The 21555-nt window shown below is 42.6% G+C and overlaps 1 protein-coding gene across 5 annotated transcripts in view; it reads right to left on the reverse strand.

The window, feature by feature from the left end:
- LOC138288169 (golgin subfamily B member 1-like) overlaps nucleotides 1-21290 on the reverse strand; it is a 379608-nt gene extending 358318 nt beyond the window's left edge. For 2 of the 5 annotated variants that reach the window (XM_069229484.1, XM_069229482.1), the window contains exon 1: nucleotides 21232-21290. The gene's annotated coding sequence lies outside the window, so the exon portion shown is untranslated. Of the gene's footprint in view, nucleotides 1-21208 lie in introns of all 5 variants that reach the window. The other 3 variants (XM_069229485.1, XM_069229481.1, XM_069229483.1) reach the window with 2 other exon arrangements.
- Nucleotides 21291-21555: the final 265 nt, after the last annotated feature.

Consider the following 21555-nt stretch of genomic DNA (forward strand, 5'->3'; position numbering starts at 1 on the left):
TTGAACAAACTGAGGAGGAAATATATGACAAATACAGACTGAGCAGCACAGTTGTCTTAGAGATTATTGAACTGCTGAAACTTAGCTAGAACGCCAGACCTTGCGCAGCTGCTCCATCCCCACATATGTGCAAGTGCTCCGCTCACTGCACCTCTAGGCCTCGGGTAGCTACCAGGGGGTGACTGCAGGTGCTGGTGGGGTGTCCCAAAGTACCATGTCACGATTTTTAGACGGTTCTTAGATGCCATACTCACACACATGTCCAGATACATATACCTACCCAGGAATGAGGAGGAAATACACAACACCAATTGGACTTCTACAGAATTGCAAACTTTCCCCATGTCATAGGGTGTGTGGTCGGGACACATATCCATTTGCCCACCTGCAAATCTGTAATATGTGTTCCGCAATAGGAAATGTACTCACTCACACAACATCCAGGTGGTATGTGATGCCCATAATGTCCTAACTGATATAGTGGCAAAATTTCAAAGGAGCACACATGATGCTTACATATTCAGGCACAGTGGGATACCCCAACACCTAGAACGTGGGGAGTTTGGTGAAGAATATTTATTAGGTACTGTGTAGTACACACCGATGTCATAAATACATGTCACTGCATAACCATGTGAAGCCATGCTCATATCTGCTGTTTTGTTCCACAGATGACAGTGCATATGCTCTGAGGCCATGGATACTCACCCCATATCTAACACCTGCCAATCAGAATGAAAGGTGCTACAACACTGGACATCGGAGAACTAGAACCGTTACTGAGAGGACCTTTGGCACGGTAAAGTCACGTTTTCGATGCCTGACCAAATGTGGAGGTGCACTCCAGTATGCCCCAGAGACTGCATGCAAGATTGTGGAGACATGTGCCATCCTACACAACACAATAACCAGACGTGGGCTACATCTCACCCTAGCTGACATAGATTCGGAGGATGAGTATCAAGAGCCACCTCAACGACAGCCTGGGGATGGTAGCATCGCACTCGAGCGCAGACGGAGACGGGACCACATTGCAACTCACTACTTTGGCAGATACGTTGTGACCGTTACAGCACTCACAAATGTAAGACACACATAGCCAGGTTGAACAAAACAACCATCTGTGGCCTGGGTGTCAGGTTTTCTGCCTCATTGTCCACATCTGTCTCTTCGGTGGTCTCACGTGCATGGTGGACAATTGGTGTGGTACTTCACTCCCCTGTTGCACTAGCACTCTGTGATGGTGCCACCGAGGTAGGTATAAGTGACAGGCATAATCAGGTCAGAGGGACTTATATTTGCCACTGGCTTGATAGAGAGTTTCCTATGCAAGGTAGGAGGAAGCTGGGCCCTTAAGTGCCAACAGTACACCTGCCTGGTCGAGGTAGGACTAAGTTGAGACCCCGACCCCTGGTATAGCTTTCACCTCATAATTTAGTTCAGATGACTGAAGAACCAAGCCTGAAAATAAGTCGGAGCATGCCAGGAAAAGGGCTTGCCAACTGGACGAAGGCGGTCTGGAGGCTCTAAATAAAGCCTCAAGGCTCAATCATACATTTACAGGCCCAGTGAGCACAGGCATACAGAGGTCGCACTATAAAGTAGAATAGCTCAAGCTGAAAAAGTCTTGCAGCCACAGCACACATCAGTTGCTCAGCTGCCACAAGCTTTTGTCAACGCAAACCAATCTACCACAAGAGAAAAAAGTGATATGAAAAATCATAAACCCAAAATAGTTACATTGCAAGAAATATGCAAAATCATATATCCGGTAAATGTGATAGAATAGGGTTGCGTAATAAAAATGTCTGCCTTTGGCCTACCTCAAATATGATAGGCCATAGCCAGGCACTGGGTTTGGGGAAGTACACAGCAAATAAGTAGTATTGAGCATTTATAAAACAGCAAGAAAAACTCAGCTACCAACCTTAACTAGAAAAAAAAAAAACAATTCCAGAGGAATGCATGTTATAGGCAGGGCCACTGAAATGATGAGATTGTCCAGCCATGGCAATATTTGTGTATTTATAGATGTGCTGCATTTACCACAGAAGTCATACAACAAGGGGAACCCTAGGATACAAAGGGACCTAGGGTCTAAGTATATTATAAGGAACAGGGGTGCCTTATCCGTAAAATGTAATTTGCAACTTGCACATAGAAATACAATGAGCTCTAAGTGTAGTGTTGAAGTAAAAACATATTTATTAATAAAGAAATCATGAAAAAGTAGAAGGAACGGGGGCATACATGTGAGGGAATAAAGTAAAGTATAAGACTTCCAGCATATATCATGTAGTAAAAAGCAAACACAGTAATTTGCCTCAGGTTCAATATTTATATGTATACAATTTTGCAATTACACATAGTAGTTGATAAATATTGAGCAAGGCATATTATAACAATCAGTAGTAAGACTCAGGTATGAACATGTGAGAATATAATACCGTGATTTGTGTCAAATCCAATTAGTACCAATATTCATATAAAGAACCAATTACACGTAGTGAAATGAGTTAAGGTACGACTGTCGACAACATTTGGGTCCCTATACCCAAATGTATGTGATCATCATCAGAACTCAGGAGATTGTGACAGAGATTAACAACTGGGTTTACATCAACCTTAACCATACGTTATCTGAAAGGAAGAAGACAGGAACAGGAAAAGAGGGGGCACAAAATAGAACAGGTAAAATTATTTATATATAAAAAAAATGTTAACATTTAGTTGCCAAAAAATTCAAGGAAAAGTGATGTCACAGTAAGTAACTAGTCAAACAGTGAAACAGCACTCGTGCTGCACAAACAAAACCTTAAGGATAGTGAGGGTGATGTGGTATCATAAAGTGATTAACGACCCACACTGAAAACAAAAGAATAACTGACCACTTACAAAGAATCTTAACCACAAAGTAGGAACATACATCAATTAAAAGGAAAAGTCCTGTGGCATGTGATTTGTAAAAATGTGCCTATAGCCAAAAGAGAAAAAATTATCCTAAGAGACATGGTAAGGAGATCAATAAGTACAGCATGCAAACTAGTGCTCTAAAATATACCCTGCTGCTGTTAATGCTAGACAGCGTTCTAGAGCCGGGGAAAATAATTTGCGAGGGTGAAATAATAAAAAAAAAATTGCTGATGAAGGTCAAACCAGAGAAGTCCGAGCACTACAGCAAGGGGAGAGTAAATTCAATGGCAGGACCGGGGTCCTTGGATTATGCTTTCTCTTTGTTTACTGAGGAAAAATCACAGCAGCCAATCAAAGTTAAATGTACAAAAAAACTACATAACCCAACATCCCCAGTAGTCCATAAGGTGCCCAATCACAGGCCTGCTCTCCATCTAAATGTCTCTGCCTCCTTAGTCCTTCCTCTTTCTTTGCTGCTCGCAGCCAGAGATAAGTACCCAGCATTTTTCTCAATGTCATGCCTCATTTGCAGTGATTTTATTGCACTTATTGATTTACATGTTCGACTGTGGAGCGGAAGCGGGGTCTGAACGGCGCTTCGCTAAGGACTCTGTTCCTCCAGAATGATCACTCTCTACACGCCTCACGTGCTCTGAAACAGCGTTTGCAAGTGTGTACTTTTGTTAATAGCATACCAGTGCGATCCCACGGGACGCTGGTGTTTCCAGAGTGTGTGGCTGGCCTCTCGTTGAAGCCAGACGAGCACTGGAATGAGAGGCTAGTCCTCTTTCTGTTTCTATACCTGCAGTTGTGCTAGACGACCTCCGAGGTCAGTTTCTTTCAGAGTTTCATCTCTTGTGCAGTGTATTGTATTTGCTCAGTGCTAATTATCCCCTGAACACCCGGAGGGGCGCAAAAATGTTTCAGGGCTTTTCCTTAGGGGAAATTTATGTGCAGGTGCTCCTTCCACTCTGATTTGGGTCGTTGTTGAGTGTTTAGCTCTCTTTAGTGATTAGGAGTTTCTCCTTACTTAACCTGCAAGGGCTGTTTCCCCCACTTTGAACTCCTCCATCTCCTCTTGTGTAAAAGAAAATGCCGTACTATGCCGAAGAAGACGTATATTATCAGGATGATTCTGAGATTCCTTATGAGAACCAAATGGAGGAGAGACTAGTACAGGCCCTGGGTCACCTTGTGACTCTGTTAGCCAGACTCTAATAAAAGCTTTAAAACCTTTCACTAAACCCCTGATGAGGTTTGGCCAAAGAGAACTGATGGGGAGGTCCCCTTCTGAGACACGGTTGCAAGATTTTCAACCTTCTGACATGGGCTTTGCTCATAGAGTCCCAATGGGAAATGCTTTCTCAGCGGAAATCTTAGCGCAACTGGCCACGTCAGTCCCAAAAGATCACGAATACGTGCATGGGGGCTCCTCGGATTCTCAGGAAGTACTTTCTAGCCCTTCGGCACCCGCACACAAGCGTCCTATTCCTCTCCTTCCCAATCCTCTGATTCAGAAGGGACACTGGAGAAACCCTCACAACCGACTAAGCGAAATCGCAAGACCCATTATACCGCAAAGGAGACGGTTGTGCAGAAGAATTTATTTTTCGATCCCGAAAATATTATTCACCCTAGATCCTCGGAATGGGTACCCTCAATGGAGGTGGCACACTATGTGCAAGTGTAAATTTGGAAAGGTTTTGACAAGGACGTGCCCAACACTCTGCGCTCTGAATGCCCCCGTCCTTCTCTCCTAGGTAAGGTGACAGATACCCCAGAATTGGACCTTAGCATGGCAATCTTCCTTAAGAAGCGCAAACAAAGACCTGAAGAAGGGCCTAGATCGAGCCTGGAGAGGTTGCCAGGACGAATTATTAGACATATCAGGTCCACTAACAAAAATTTGAGAATTGGCAGTTCAAGCGAAGGAGGCCAACATGCCGCTAGACCCTGAAGCAGTGTTGGAATGGGCGCAAAGAGCAATTTGCCTCCTTAAGTATGCTAATTGAGCCAGGTCCACGGAACGCCGCAAATCTTTTCTAAGGAGGATCGATCCCAAACTGGTAGGAATGGCCCCATCGGAGCCTGGTTCCCTAGCCAATGGTCTTTTGTTTGGCAACCGTTCGTCAAAGATTTAGGGAAATATGTTTCCACCTTTCCTGCCCTTGACAAAGCTCAGGCCTCAAAGAAAAAGATGTTCAGCGGTGGCCTTTTTCACAGGGCCAGATGCTATCGAGGCCAAGCACCATGACGAGGTTTCTATCAGGCCTCTGCAAACTATCCCCAAAGAGGTCAGGATTCATACCAAACCACTCTAGGATTCTATCCTTCTCTGAACAGGAGACGCAGGGGTCGCACCTACAGGAGTAGTGGCAGAGGTGGATTCAACAGCTCCGACATGGCTGTAGCGAATCCAATTTTGTTTAAATGGGATACAGGAGTTAACTTAGCCCTTGGCTTGCAGTCTCATGCCCCTGTCACCCAGTGACCTTTACCCTACTTAGCTTGCTCTGTTTTAGCGCATTTATTTAATTTAATCTTTTAAGATGGCTGTCTTATTTTTAGTTAGGCCTATGTCTTAGTTTGCGTTATCAGTGCAACCGCTCTAGGGCGTCAATATCAAGCGACAAAGAAACAAATTGTAGGTGTTCACTTTAGGTACTTTCCCTCTTCATGCTTTAGAGGGAATTGCTTATACTAATTACCGTCCCAAGCATGCCTTTTTCTATTGTTTGGGAACAAACCTACGTCAGGGGTCCAAGTAGATCTGTTGATATATTCCTCACTTAAACAGATAGTCAGAGGGATTCCGACCAGACGCCATGACTGCTATCGATGCTGCACGACGCATTGACGCTGATCCAGTATTCGTGTCCCTACGGAGTCTGAGCTAGAGACCTCATTCCAAGGTAACGAGGGTTGGGAGCTCTTCTCCCGGACATGACATTGGCAGATTATGTCTAACAAGCCTAGCTCTCTTCTAGGTTAGAGATTAGGTAAATTACCTTAACGTATTAGGACATATGCCACAACTCATGTCTTTTCATGTTATTGCAAGATGGTGGGGGTCTTTGTATTAATGACTCGTCTTTACTATTCTATTTCTTGCACTGTTCATTATCATAATCATTGCAGCTCATGCAACTTATCCCAGAATGCAGTTTTGATAAATAAAACCTATTGAAACTTTACTGCATCTTCTTCATTGCCTGTGTTTGATGGAGACATGTTGTTAATGTGAGAAAGGGGTATTCTCCGTTTAACCACGACACTCCCTGAGATGTCACACTCGAGTGCATGCTTAAAGGCTGCCACAAACTGTTTGGGTTTCTGGTGAGATGCTGCTTGTGAGCCGGGAGGGTTGGGATTACAGTTGCGATTTGTTGTAGGACCGGCATAGTCGCCTACAAACATAAGTACTGTCATCCTTAAACCAGCAGTCTTGCCTAGAGCAAGAGTCTAACTATGACATTGCAATAGCAGGTGAGAATAATTCCCTTTTCAGAGGTTGTGCGGGGGGTGGTTGAGATGGCTTTTACAGGCTTGGGAACAAATCTCTCAAGACTCTTGGGTTCTGCAAACTGTTCAGGGGTACAGACTGGAGTTCTACTCCCCTCCCAGGCAACAAACTATTCCCCCTTTTCTACATTTTTTCCCAAACAGAAAGTTCTTTCATGGAAGACAAAATCATGTCTCTGCTGCGCAAACAAGCGATAGTACAAACAACTCATCACCCTATAGATTTTGTCAGCATGATCTTTTTAGTTCAGAAAAAAAAAGGAGGGGGTTACCGTCTAGTCCTAAACTTAAAGGTTTTCAATTCTTACATAGTATACCACCATTTCAAAATGGAGGGCATACATCTGTTAAGAGATCTCTTACAGGAAGGAGATTGGCTTGTCCGGTTAGATCTCAAGGACGCGTACCTAACAGTGCCTATTTTCGCACCGCATCTTCGCTTCTTCCACTTTTGCTGGCGAAATCTATAGTTTGAGCTTTCAGTCCTTCCGTTTGGTCTGTACTCGGCCCCATGGTGCTTCACCAAACTACTGCGACCGCTAGTACAATTCCTTCTGGGACAAGGCGTGCGCCTCATTATTTACTTAGATGACATTCTAATTATGTCCCAAACCAAGGAATTGGTGCTAGAGCATCTGGCTTGGACCATTCAACTTCTTCAGGATGGCTTGGACCATTCAACTTCTTCAGGAGTTTGAATTCCCTGAGTTTATCAGAAAACCTATCACAATTCCTTTGCAACACATAGAATTCTTAGGTTTTCGGGTAGACTCCATCAAAGCGCAGCTCAGATTACCCCGTTTGAAATGGTCTCTGATCAAGAAAGAGTTATAGAGAGCCCTTGTCTCTCCGATTATATCATTGAGGACCCTTGCTTGCCTTGTGGGGGTTACTGGCCTCCTCTATCCAAACGATATTTCCATGCCCTAGGCACAACCGGGCACTTCAACGGTTGAAGATCCTGCATCTTCGGATGCAGTTAGGATTTTCAGAACAGACTTCTTTGACGGACGAGGTCAAGACAGAGATTCGGTGGTGGCTGGACCACATTGATGCCTGGAGTGGCAAAGCAATTTTTGCATCCCCTCCGGAGATAATAATAGAGTCAGACGCCAGTCAGTGGGGCTGGGGAGCCCGATGCGGAGCAGTGGGGACGGGAGGCTGTTGGTCTCCAGAAGAGCTTTCCCTTCACATCAATTGTTCGGAACTTCTGGCGGGAGCTTTTGCGATTCGCTCCCTCTCTCCTCACAAGGCAAGTTGTTGCATTCTACTACGGATGGACAACATTTCGGCTGTGAGGTATATAAATCACCTGGATGGTACCAGATCTTGCGTTCTGGCGGATATTGCCAAAGATTTTTGGCACTTTTGCCTTCGCCACCAGATTTCGGTGATAGCGGAGTACATTCCAGGTTGCTCCAATGTGGTAGCGGATTCAAACTCTCGTTTTCAGAGGGAGGGCAGCGACTGGAGACTTCATCAGTCTATTTTTTGCTCCCTGACAAAAAGGTGGGGCAGGTGTTCGATAAATCTGTTTGTGTCAAGACTCAACACTCACCTTCCACGATTTTACAACTGGAGACCGGATCCTCTGGCCCTGGGGTTAGATGCTTTTCTCCAGGATTGGTCCAAGGATCTCATTTATGCGTTCCCACCCATTCTCAATGATTCAGGGAGTACTCTTTCAGGTAAAGAGACAATTGGCAGAGATTGTTCTGGTGACCCCTCTTTGGAAGGCTCAGTCATTATTTCCAGTGGCAATGTCTCTCTTATGTGCATCCCCGCCCCTCCTCCCTTCCGTTCCATCTCTACTGCTAGATCCGGGGGAACTTCCTCATCCTCTGATAATGCAGGGACTCTTGTCTCTCATGGCCTGGAGATGTGGGCAAAAGCTGAGCTTTTCAAACGATGCTATGTTCTTCTGATCACAATATTGGGCTCCTTCCACCCACAAGAGATACAAGGTTTCTTGGAAACGATGGATGGGTTGGTGCAGTGAGTATTGATCCCGTGAAGGCCCACATTAGCATAATCATCCATTTCCCGTAGGATCTGGCAACTCATGGTTTGGCTTATAGAGCCATCAATAATTTTAGATCTGCTATTTCTGCAGTACACCCATACACTGAGGGTAAGCCGGTAGGTGAACACCCCCTGGTTTGTAAACTCTTGAAGGGCATCAGGATGGTTAATCCTCCTCAACCGAGATATACAACGTAATGGGATGTAGACACTGTCCTGAGGTTTCTGAGGAATTGGCCGTGTAATGAAGATCTATCTCGCAAAAAGGTGTTGGCCAAACTTACAGTTTTACCGTGTCTTATATCATGCAGACGAGTATCTGATGGTAGAGCACTGGACTTAGCAGGTAGAGCATTTACTCCTACAGGAGTCTCCTTCACTATTTCCAGATGCACAAAATATGCTACTAAATGTATTTCTTACCTGAATTTTCCCCATCATCAAAAATTGTGTGTTGTAAAATATTTGAAGACTTATGAGGACTACACTCAGGAATTCCACAGGGAGGCTCAAGAACAAGTACTCATCTCATTACAAAAGCCTTTATCTCCAGTTTCGTCAGCCACTTTGGCCAGATGGGTCAGATGGTTGTTGGGAGAGGCTGGTATAGACGTTACCACTTTTGGGGCACATTCTGTGCGCGGCGCCATGGCTTCTAAGTCGCTTGGTGATGGTTCTTGCTTAGAAGACATTATGGCAGCAGCAGATTGGTCTTCTGATACTACATTTCAGGTTTTTTATCATAAGCCTATTGTTGATGTAGCTTCTGTTGTAGTGGATCAACTTTGAACTAGCATAATCCGAAGGCTCCGGTCCTGCCATAGAATATAAATGTTTTTAGCTATTGTGTCAAGAATTTTCAATTCTATTAAGGACACGAAGGTGAGGATTATCCCACCCTTTTTGGGAAGATGATGATTATTAAATTGCTTATAATTAGGATATATTATTGATATAATTCATATTTGATAAATTAGCATTTAATATTATGATACCCACCCAATGTTTTCTGATATAGTCAATAGCAGATTAGTAGTACAATTTATTTTTCATTATAGGATTGGATAACAAAGGCTCATGAATACCAGAAAGGATGATAGCGACATGGAAGGCGCACCAGGGTTCAGTTTGGTGATTTCAAATTCGTTGAAGTTGGAAGATTCCAGTTCTGCGAATGCAAGTTAACTTGTTCAGTTATTGCAGAGAAAGAGAAAGGACTAAGGAAGCAGAGACATTTATATGGAGATTAAGCATGAGATTGGGCATATTATGGACTACTGGGAATGTTGGGTAATGTAGTTTTTTGTACATTTAACTTTGATTGGCTGCTGTGATTTTCTCAGTAAAGAAAGAGAAAGCATAATCCGAAGCCTCCAGGTCCTTAATAGAATTGAAAATTCTTGATGCGATAGGTAGAACGCTTTATATTCCCGTCACTCATCAATGAAACAAAATGAACCTAGTCGGCGAGTACTAGTCTCCGATCAAGCTGGGACAAAGAAGTATGCAAACCAGGAGGTTAAATACAGGTCTGCATGGGAGCAATGAAACTAAAGACGCCTGCGTCACAGAAATACTGTGTCTGTGAGGGCATCTGCCATCTTTGGAGGCACATGTAAAGCCACAACAAGGAGGTCATAGTTACGGGCCACATAGGTATCCAACACCATAAAAATTCAAGAGTTCATAGTTACGGGCCACATAAACACTGAATATCATAATGGCAATACAGGTATTACATGCACGCGAAATGCATGACTAATTGCAAATTGCATTAAAACTGATAAAAAATGCATAACAAAGGGAAGTGTCTATATGAGCGTGCGCCATCTGGGAAAGGCATATACTTTAACTACAAAATTAGAAATCACGATAAGAACTGATACGGAGACAATAGTATTGGGTCTCGAGCAGCATAACCACATAGTGATACAGACATACATAATAAATGAAGACTAGTGTGCACAACTAAAGGGAAAGTGAGGGGAGTATGAAAGTGATCAAATTAGTGCTAGACAATGGCTAGAGGCGGGGAAAACAACAAAGCCTGATATCCTGGAAGTCATAAACATTACTTTATTCCCTTACATGTATGCCCCCGTTCCTTCATCTTTTTCATGATTTCTTCATTGATATTTTAACTCTGACACTATACATAAAGCTCATTTTATTTCTATGTGCAAATTACATTTTGCGGGTAAGGGACCCCTGTACACTTATAAAAATGCATTTGCCACATAAGTCATCATCTGCCGCACTATCTGCAGATGGTTACAGAAAAAAAAAAATTATATTTCAAACGGTTCAAAAGTTAGTAAGAATACAGCAACACATGTTTCCGTATTGTGGAAGGCCCTCTGCAAAGCTTGACTGGTCACTTTCTGTTTCTTATTGCTATATTCGGGAGTTAAACTGGCACTAATTAGGTGCAACCAATGCCCAAACAGTGTTACTGAGTTTAAAAACGATGAACTAATGAAGTAATACCATTATAAAATATGCTGCATAATTTGCCTTTTCATGTCGCATAACTTGATCAACCCTGCCACATAATTTGGCCTTTTCCTGACTTATAATTTCAGTGGCACTGATCATTGGTCAAGGAAGTGTGGAAATAGCATCAAAAAGTTATAATCAAATACTTCACCATTCACAGCTCTGCTTTCTGCATAGCTACCAAGTTTGGTTGTGTGCGACATTCCCATATTTTCGGTGTTCTTATGTGGGACATTTCTAATGTCATACACAAAGTTGGAACTACATCACTGGCCTGATTTGACCACTGCTCGATTAATTTTAAACTGCAGTGTAGTAATATAACTCCTTCTTATAGAAAAAAACAGGTGCAAGACAAAAAAAGGCTGTGGTAAGAACTGAAAACAGATGACTGAATGATGTGTCTTATTGCGAAGGCCAGCTAACTGAGGTTAACACACAAACAGATTACACGAAGTACATTTATTGGACTGAATCAGCATTGGATGCAGTGATACCGTCCAAAAAGATTAAACCTACAAGACACTGCCCCTCAGCTCAATGGCATACTCCTAAAATCTGAGAAGCTAGTTTGGTGTGTAAAATATTGAAAGAATCTGGCATATGGACTACTCTACCCATGTTAGGTGAGAGTTAAACATGCTCTAATACATTATAAGAAACTGATTAAATCTGCAAAATAAGAATATTTCTCAAGTAAGATAAAGTTTGAGAAAAACTGCTCTAAAAAGACCTTTGAAATAGTGCACCCTCTTGCCTCTCCTAAATGTGCCTCTGTCCATTGATAATACACAAGTTTTGGTCAACAGATTTTGACTTTGGTTCCAGAAAAAACATTGAACAGTCTGCAAGTATTGTACACAGGTATATGAGTATTTAAGACTCTGTAATGCTATCTGTATTTAACCACTGATTCCATCTTGATCACTGATTCCATTTTGTGCTTAGCCTAGCTTCAAATGCTGTCACATCGGTGGCGCAGGTATTTTTTCATGCACAGCTTGTTAACGTGTTTTGGCTTTTCTCACCAGGGAAGGGAACATGACATGGGGGATGCAAAGCTGATAAGAGTGTACAAGGATGAGAATGTCTATAGCAGAGAATGGTACGGCTCTGTCTTGGAAATACACCATGGGATCTGGCCAATCCTTTGCGTGTTTTTCAACACTGACCCAGTACAGCCAGTGCTTGAATTTCACAACTTACTCGAAGGGAGGAGGGGTTACCAGAACCTTCCTCTTAAGTTTGTTTAAAGTATATAAGGTGGAGAAGATTGGCGCTGAGGCAGAAGGAACTCATTTCTGAGGGTGAACGCATTGCTCAGAACAAGCCCATTTGGGAGAATTTCTCCTGTCTCAGATGTCCAAGGTTCTACAGCTTGACGTTGGCAAAGACAAGGATGATGTTGGAATAGATCCCCATGGTGACGCACTTTTAATTCTTAACTATTTAGTTTTACTGTTTGTGTGTATATATATATATATATATGTATATATATATATATATATATATATATATATACATACACACACACTGCATACATATTCATTGAGGATATATTGCATTTTTTCTATTATTATTCAACTGCTGTGATTTTTTTAGTAGCTGCACGTGTGTTGCTGCATTCAAGTTAAGCGTTCATGTTAATATTTTTGTGTACGTTTCTTTGAACCCTGGGAAGTGCCTTAATAGATTAATTACACAGACTAAGAGTGCTGCATTCCTTGCATTCTTTAGCCTCATTCCCTCTTAGTTTGAAGCAAAAACAGAACAGACCCCTAAAATTACTTCAAGCGGAACCAAATCCTCTCAGTGTTGGCTCAGACATTAGTAAAGTGACTGAGATAACATTACTGGAGACAGATAAAATTCCTACAAGATCACGAAGGCTGGAACAATTTTAATGCCTTACCTTATTCACTAGAATGGTTATGTAAATTATTTCAGGTTCATTCCTTTACCTTCTTCATCCAGATCAATGGAAGTAAGGTAGGGCCGTACTTATGTAAGGTATGGATGTACTTATGCCTCCTTTGCTAGAGATTTGTAGTGGACCCTTTGTAAAAGGATGAGGTCCAGTGTAATGGAAAAAATCATTATTAGTTCCATTGCTAAAAAGCCAAATGCTGATCCTGTGGTTCTGTCTAATTTTAGGTCAATCTCCCTTCTGCCTTATCCAGTATATATATGTTGGAGAAAATATATAAATCAGATACTCTCCCCTTTCTAGACTAAAATTAGAATTTGGATCCAGTTCAATCAGGCTATCGGTCAACTCAAAGCACAGAGGTCACATTATTGGCAGTATTGGACAATTTGCACCTATCAGCGGACAGAGTGACTCCAGTGGCCCTGATGATGTTAGATTTGTTCACTGCATTCGAAAAGGTGTCACGTGGTATTCTGATCACAAGAATGGAGGCAATTGGGATCGGCTGGAAGGCAGTACAGTGGTTCCAGTCTTATTTGGAAGAAAGAGCATAAGCTGTCTAACTGCCCCTATATTTGACTTTAGGGTTATAAATCAAGGTGTACCTTAAGGGTGAACACTCAGTCATATATTTTTAATATCTATTTTAGACAGCTGGTGTAACTGCTCTGATCTTTTGGTATCAGTTGCACGAACAACGCAGGCAACACACAATTGATCATTGCCATAGATCTGTTGGGCCCAAACACTTGTAAATCCTTTTAACAATGTATGGGAGCAGTAACCTTTTGGCCTAAGGAAAATTCCCTAAAGGTTACCTCAGATAAGACTGAAATACTCTGGTTAGATCCTTCCACTGAACCTAATCCACCAGCAGCAGATTTTTGGCCTTCCTCCTGGGCCATGTCATCAAGTCCGACAATACGGGTAAAAATAAATTGGGATTCTTTTTCAATACTACCACTACTGCCTAAATCGACACATCAAATGGTTATTCAGGCTATTTTCCTTAGATTGTCTATTGTAAATCCCTGTTCTTAGGCCTCCACTTAAAAGGCTGCAGAGGATTCAAAATATAGCTGCCAAATTGGTTTTAGGTCAAACTCACTTATGCCTCTTCCACCTTGGCCCTTGACCATCTTCATTGGTTCCCTGTACATAAGATAATTATTTTCAAATCTCTCATGTATTTGAAGGCATACATGGGTTAGGCCCTCTATACAGGGAGTGCAGAATTATTAGGCAAATGAGTATTTTGACCACATCATCCTCTTTATGCATGTTGTCTTACTCCAAGCTGTATAGGCTCGAAAGCCTACTACCAATTAAGCATATTAGGTGATGTGCATCTCTGTAATGAGAAGGGGTGTGGTCTAATGACATCAACACCCTATATCAGGTGTGCATAATTATTAGGCAACTTCCTTTCCTTTGGCAAAATGGGTCAAAAGAAGGACTTGACAGGCTCAGAAAAGTCAAAAATAGTGAGATATCTTGCAGAGGCATGCAGCACTCTTAAAATTGCAAAGCTTCTGAAGCGTGATCATCGAACAATCAAGCGTTTCATTCAAAATAGTCAACAGGGTCGCAAGAAGCGTGTGGAAAAACCAAGGCGCAAAATAACTGCCCATGAACTGAGAAAAGTCAAGCGTGCAGCTGCCACGATGCCACTTGCCACCAGTTTGGCCATATTTCAGAGCTGCAACATCACTGGAGTGCCCAAAAGCACAAGGTGTGCAATACTCAGAGACATGGCCAAGGTAAGAAAGGCTGAAAGACGACCACCACTGAACAAGACACACAAGCTGAAATGTCAAGACTGGGCCAAGAAATATCTCAAGACTGATTTTTCTAAGGTTTTATGGACTGATGAAATGAGAGTGAGTCTTGATGGGCCAGATGGATGGGCCCGTGGCTGGATTGGTAAAGGGCAGAGAGCTCCTGTCCGACTCAGACGCCAGCAAGGTGGAGGTGGAGTACTGGTTTGGGCTGGTATCATCAAAGATGAGCTTGTGGAGCCTTTTCGGGTTGAGGATGGAGTCAAGCTCAACTCCCAGTCCTACTGCCAGTTCCTGGAAGACACCTTCTTCAAGCAGTGGTACAGGAAGAAGTCTGCATCCTTCAAGAAAAACATGATTTTCATGCAGGACAATGCTCCATCACACGCGTCCAAGTACTCCACAGCGTGGCTGGCAAGAAAGGGTATAAAAGAAGGAAATCTAATGACATGGCCTCCTTGTTCACCTGATCTGAACCCCATTGAGAACCTGTGGTCCATCATCAAATGTGAGATTAACAAGGAGGGAAAACAGTACACTTCTCTGAACAGTGTCTGGGAGGCTGTGGTTGCTGCTGCACGCAATGTTGATGGTGAACAGATCAAAACACTGACAGAATCCATGGATGGCAGGCTTTTGAGTGTCCTTGCAAAGAAAGGTGGCTATATTGGTCACTGATTTGTTTTTGTATGCCAGAAATGTATATTTGTGAATGTTGAGATGTTATATTGGTTTCACTGGTAATAATAAATCATTGAAATGGGTATATATTTGTTTTTTGTTAAGTTGCCTAATAATTATGCACAGTAATAGTCACCTGCACACACAGATATCCCCCTAACATAGCTAAAACTAAAAACAAACTAAAAACTACTTCCAAAAATATTCAGCTTTGATATTAATGAGTTTTTTGGGTTCATTGAGAACATGGTTGTTGTTCAATAATAAAATTAATCCTCAAAAATACAACTTGCCTAATAATTCTGCACTCCCTGTATGAGGGAACTAAATTCAAGATCTACACCCATTCCGGTCTACTGAGATCAAATGATGTCTGTTGGCACTGCATCTCATGCTTCAAATAGACATGTAGAGAATGCCAGGAGATAGGGTAACAAGGGTGTGGCGAGAGTGTGTCATCTGTAGGAAAGGTGAATGTGTGGCAGGGGTGGGACAACCTAGGACAGGGTGAAAAGAGGTATTGTATATGGGAAGAAAAGGTAAAGGATCCAAGAGGTAGAGCAGGGTGTGAAGGAGCAATGCAAAATGAGCAGAGTGCTTGTAACGTGGGCAGAGAGCATGCAGCATGGGCAGAGGGAGTACTGGGTGGGCAGAGGAAGTGCCAGGCATGGGAAAAGGAAGAACCAGTTAGACAGATGTAGTGCTTGTGGGAGAAGGTACAACAGAGTGGTGAAAGGTAGTGCAACGCTGGAAGAGGGAGGGAGTGTATGGTGGGGTGAGGAAGTGCAGGATATGAAGAGTGAGTTTTGGGAGAGCAGCACATCCTCATAACCTGACGTGTAAGCCAGTCCATTTTAGTGGATTATCTGCCCAGACATTCTTTCATCTGAGACAGTCTGATGGGCATAGCATCAATAGTACTGTCTATTGCCCTTTATATCCAGGAGTAGTTATTTAACACTATCCTCAAAACTGAGTGAAGCATCATTGTTTTGTGAGGCTGTCGGCTCAGTTTGGTCAGGTTTGGTTGTTCTTAGTCTCTTCCTGCTGTCAAAGATAGCTTACATTCTTTTTGCTCATGTCTCCCTCCCATTGTGCTTAGCTCAATTTAAAACCCAGTGGTTGTTTAATGAGCATTATGCAAGAGGCTCAGGGAGCGTGTGTCCACCACTGCTCCTCGTATGTCTCTCCTACCCATGAACAAGTTCCCGGTGCCAGTCGTTTCATTTTTGTTTGGATAAATATTTTCTGTGCTCCATGATTGAGGCTGAATTACCAGCCTGTGATGCACATTTAAATGCAGTCTTCGTGTGTAGATTACTGCAAGTGTGAATTGGAAGGCTCTGGTATTTACTCACAGTGCGAGCTTTCATCTTGTAAGCTTCTAATGTTTGTTGTGTGCGCGAGTCTGTTGGTCTAAATGCAGGACTCAGTCTCTCAACATAAGTAAATTATCTCACCATGCTCTAAAAACTTCCATAAATGGTTTGATCCCAACAGTAACCAGCAGCAGCTGCACCTCTCCTCCCATCCAGCTGCCCGCCCCTGAGGATCAGCCTCGCTCTCAACAGGCACTGTGCAAGCCACCCATCACACTACCAAACAGGGAGGGTGCTGCAATCACCTCCGCTAGTACCAGGCTCGGTTCTCCGCATAGGTGCCTACTACTGCAGTTTGCAGCTCTCCCTAGCTACAGCTCTGACCTAGTATAGGTGCCGAGTTGTGCAGGGATTCTGTCCCACGCCCCAATCAGACACCAACCAGTATAGTTGCCTGGGAGACTTTGTTCACTTGACGCCCCTCAACCCAGGATGGAACAGATTCCAACTAATTTGGGGGCAGTGCCTGCCCAAGCCTGGACCAGTCATTCAGCTCCAGGCTCCCTTGAGGAAGCCAGCTCTCCACCAACAGCAGGTCCTACTCATCCAGAAGTACTGGAATCAACCACCAGATTCAGCCACTTCACTAAGCGTGACTAGGCTATTTCCCATAGGTGATGTCTCTCATGCAGATGGGTTGTAGGCAGATTCATTGGCATGGAATCAGAGCTGCTAGGTTATGAGACCATCTCATCCGGTGCCTGCTCAGCCATGCCCCATCCATATATTGATTCTTGAACATGCTTTTTCATCTTTATACCTGCTGTGTAGCTAAAAGATTATTGGCTCTAAACCAATATTCGTATTTTGCATACACAATAAAATATAACACTGCTAAGCATGATCAATAATGGAAGGCAATTTGTAACACAATATCTGCCTAGGATACCGCAGTTAGGTCAAATGGAGACACCACAATGCAAGCACATCTCCTGATGCAGATAGCCACTAGACTACATCTCTGCTTTTCACTCCCCTTGCTTTCCTTTTACCATTAAATTTGTCATACGAAGCACAGGAAGAACAAAGCGTTTGTCAGAGTCTTAGTGGACAATCGATCTATGGATTTACATTTCCAACTAGATACGCAGAAATCTCTGTGAAAAAAGTAATTATCTAGGTCTAACAAATGTTACTCATTGACAGAGTTCCAAAATTGCCAACAGAGTACCTCAAGAAAGCCCCAAGTGTTAGCAAAGCAAAACAAACATGTCCCTCAATTATGTCTAGAATGTTTCACAGGTCTGCTCGGGCCACCTGGCATACGTGAACCCCTATACAAATAAAGGAAGCTTGTGCTGCTGCTGTCCTTGTTGTGCTTGTGCAGTTGACTTAATCAAACCTTGAAAATAACATTGAAAAGCAAAGCAAAAATATTTTCTTTCTCTGCTTTCCTCATGTTTTTCCTCCTATTTTCTTCTTCATTCCCACACCCTTTGCCCTCTCTTCTAGTTGCATTATTTCCTTTCATTCACCACTGCAGCTGCTCTCCGATTCTTTCTTCTCTTTCGCTTGTGCTTATCTCTTCACATTTCCTTACACTCGTATTTTCCATTTAATTAGCACTCAAAGTTTCAGTTTAGTTAGCATGTTTATTTTACATTTAATCATCTACACTGATGAGCCTCTATGATTATATTGGTGGCCTTCCAAATTATCCAAGTTGATGATGACAGATGCTGCAAACGTGGGACAGAGAGAACATGGTCCTACCACTCTCTGCATGACTGTATAGTGATAAGTCAATTTTGGGAGGATATCTTTTCTAAATGCAACATGGTACAAGGGATTGAAATTAGAGAAGACGACAATGATGAGATCTTGAATTTGTTACTAACTGACATTGAACAATACCGACAGAGCCCGATTTCTCTTGGATTTGATGATTGGTAAGATAGTAGTGCTTCAAATTGGCTGAAAATGAAAAAACTGAAAGTGGGTCAGTGTATTCAGGACATGTTAACATCAAGCGGGTTGTAGGGGATGGCGTGTAGAAAAAAAAATAGGAACAGTTTGGAAACCTAAGGGTCCTTCGGACGTGGAATTTAATTGAGTGTTATTAAACTGAGCAAAGTCTGATTTGTGCATTTTTTTAATTGAGATGCTCCCATTTCTGAGAAATTGATGGATTTTTGTTCTATATCTGCACTGTGTGTTATTTATGACTGAATTTATAATTTAATATTTTATTAATGAAAGTCTAGGTGTCATTTCTACTGGTAAAGGACCCAGTAATTATACATATTTTTAAAGCTAAGACATATGATGGTAATTCACAAGAAAATATAACGGTAAGTCTTTGACCGCATCATCTTTCCACAAGCAGCATGTAGAACACGACACACTAAATAGAACTCTACACCTCTAGCTCTGTGAGCAAGCAATACATGCCCAAAGAAAGTACTCAAACCTTGGACGCAGAACTGGTTAAAGTTCACTGCTACTCAGTGTGCACGTGTTGACCAAGTTAAGAAGAATAACTTGTCCTCCACTGTATGACCAAATAAACAAACCGACCACTGATTTCCTCGAACTGTCTGTCAAGGTGATGGTACACCCAGCGCAACCACCTGCTGAAATCACACTAAGAGAAACAACAAACAGGAGCAATATCCTATACATTTAAAAAAAAGCCACTAGACACACTGTTAGAAGACATAACTCAGTAAACACATTAAGAGTCACCACGATGGAAATGTTGCACAAATCTTTAAACTTGTAGAGTAGCTGACTGAGGTTCAAAACACAAACTACACAACACATCCACCAACTACAGACTGGGTGACTATGAACTGAAACCAGACACTGTCGGACAAATATCAAACAAGAAACCCAAAGACAATAATGTGCCCACTGTGACTAAGGACAGAATTCAAATACATTTGATTCCTACTCTGCTGCTCATGCAAAGCATTTTTGCCTTTTATTTCCACACTTCAGCACGTAAATTGAACACTGCCAGAAAAACTGAAGAAGCAAAAATGTGTATCATGGTTGTGAAAATACAAAGACAACAATGAGGGGAGCAAATCTGGTCTCTTGGTGTCACTCCCAAATGACCAGTCACAAAGAAACAAAAAGCGTTTTCACAGAAAAAAAGCTAAAAAGACTAAGAACAAGATGGTCGTGTATCTACCACTTTATATATCCTATGTGCTTGCTTTGATATGACTTCACTTGTTAAAATTATGGAGCAAACAAAATAGCGTCTATCCTATTGACTGACTGACGTAAGCTTATGGGATGAGGGAAATATGTTCCAGGCACATCTGACGGGACAAAAACTACTACTGGCTCAGGCGTAGTTTCCAAAGGACATCAGTGGGTGTAAGAACTTCGTTTCGTGCATTATAGGTTATAAAACTTGGGAAGATGCGTTCTGTGGCAAATAAGGGTGGACTTCAGTGGGCATAGATGTAAACATTTTACAAGATACCAAGAGAATGGATATTTGCCTACAGTAACGATTGAGGTTGTGTTGTGTTATGCAAAATCTGCTACTGGTATGACACTGCAGCGACTTCGGTAACGGGGTGTCTTTACAAATAATTGGGAGGTCGCCATCACAGACTGGAGTCTGATTTGTCTTATGAAGGTGTACTTTAAGTAGTATGCACAAGTATGTTCTCATGTTTGGTGAATATGTCAATCTGACTGCGTTATAGGCGAATGTTATTAGTGTTCGTTTAGACCCGAAGGTTGTATCAAATCACATGCGCATTTTTGTGATAAGCACGCCCACTATCTGTCAGTGTGTGAAGCAAACGGTGGCAGGTGGGGCTGTAATAGCAAATCAATTGGTTATTTGGGCTATGTTAGGTAAAAAATAAATAAAGTTAAAAGCACACATTTTAGCCTACAAATTGGTGCCCTTCTTGAACAAGGACAGTTTGCATACGTATTAGGTGTACTGTAGTCTTTGGATTGGATAAAAAGTCTCAGTTTGGGGTTTTGTAAGACTCCCAGAAGTTGGTCTCTACAGTTATACGGCACGGGTTATATGTGGTTCAGATCGTGAGAGCTATGGGTTTCGGGGATTAGACACTGGGGGCCTCAAGGACTGTATTCTAGGAGTCCCATAAAATGGGCTTCTAAAGACTACAGGGGATTAGCGTTAATCATTTCTGGGGGAGGGATATAGGGAAACCGTCTTTCCGTTCCTCGACTTAGTTTTTAAAGATCAATGCATTATGGGAGTTGTAGTCTTTCAGTTTAAATGAGCGCACACATAGGAGGGCAATCGTATGTAAAGTTCAGGAATGGGAAAGTGGTGACATGGAGCCGCTCGGGTACCACCCCCCAAACACCCGCACGGGTGGTACATCGGTAAGGTGCATCGTGAAGGTTGGCTAATGGGGCTAGAGGATTTTACGGGGAACTCAGAATGACCCTAGTCAGCACGGTGAAGGCAAATCATGCATAGCTTTCACCAGGTACTGGTGCGCGACGGGTGGTATATCAACTCCAATACGAGTCATGCACCTCACCTGTTAAGACGAAAAATTCTCACCTCTTCACTGAGAGAAGCCCCGCCTCTCGGCCACATCAGCACAGGAAACTAGGCGCTCTTCCGGGCTCCTACACTGGCCCACCCCCTTTTCTGGGAAAACCAATCAGTCTTCAGCAAACAATGGCAGTACTGACCATAGACCAATGAAATGACAGAACTCCAGCACAAATCCGTCTATTCGCATTAACCAATGAGTGAGTCGCACAAAGTGTTTTGCTGACATCTGTTTCCGGAAGCGTCCTGTAAAGCCAACCAGAAAGTAGTTCGAGGCAACATGACTAACGCGAAGCCAATCAGAGCTTTGTTGTGGTCCTGTTGGTAGTT

Source organism: Pleurodeles waltl, chromosome 4_1 (assembly GCF_031143425.1).
Source record: "Pleurodeles waltl isolate 20211129_DDA chromosome 4_1, aPleWal1.hap1.20221129, whole genome shotgun sequence".
Lineage (NCBI taxonomy): Eukaryota > Metazoa > Chordata > Amphibia > Caudata > Salamandridae > Pleurodeles > Pleurodeles waltl.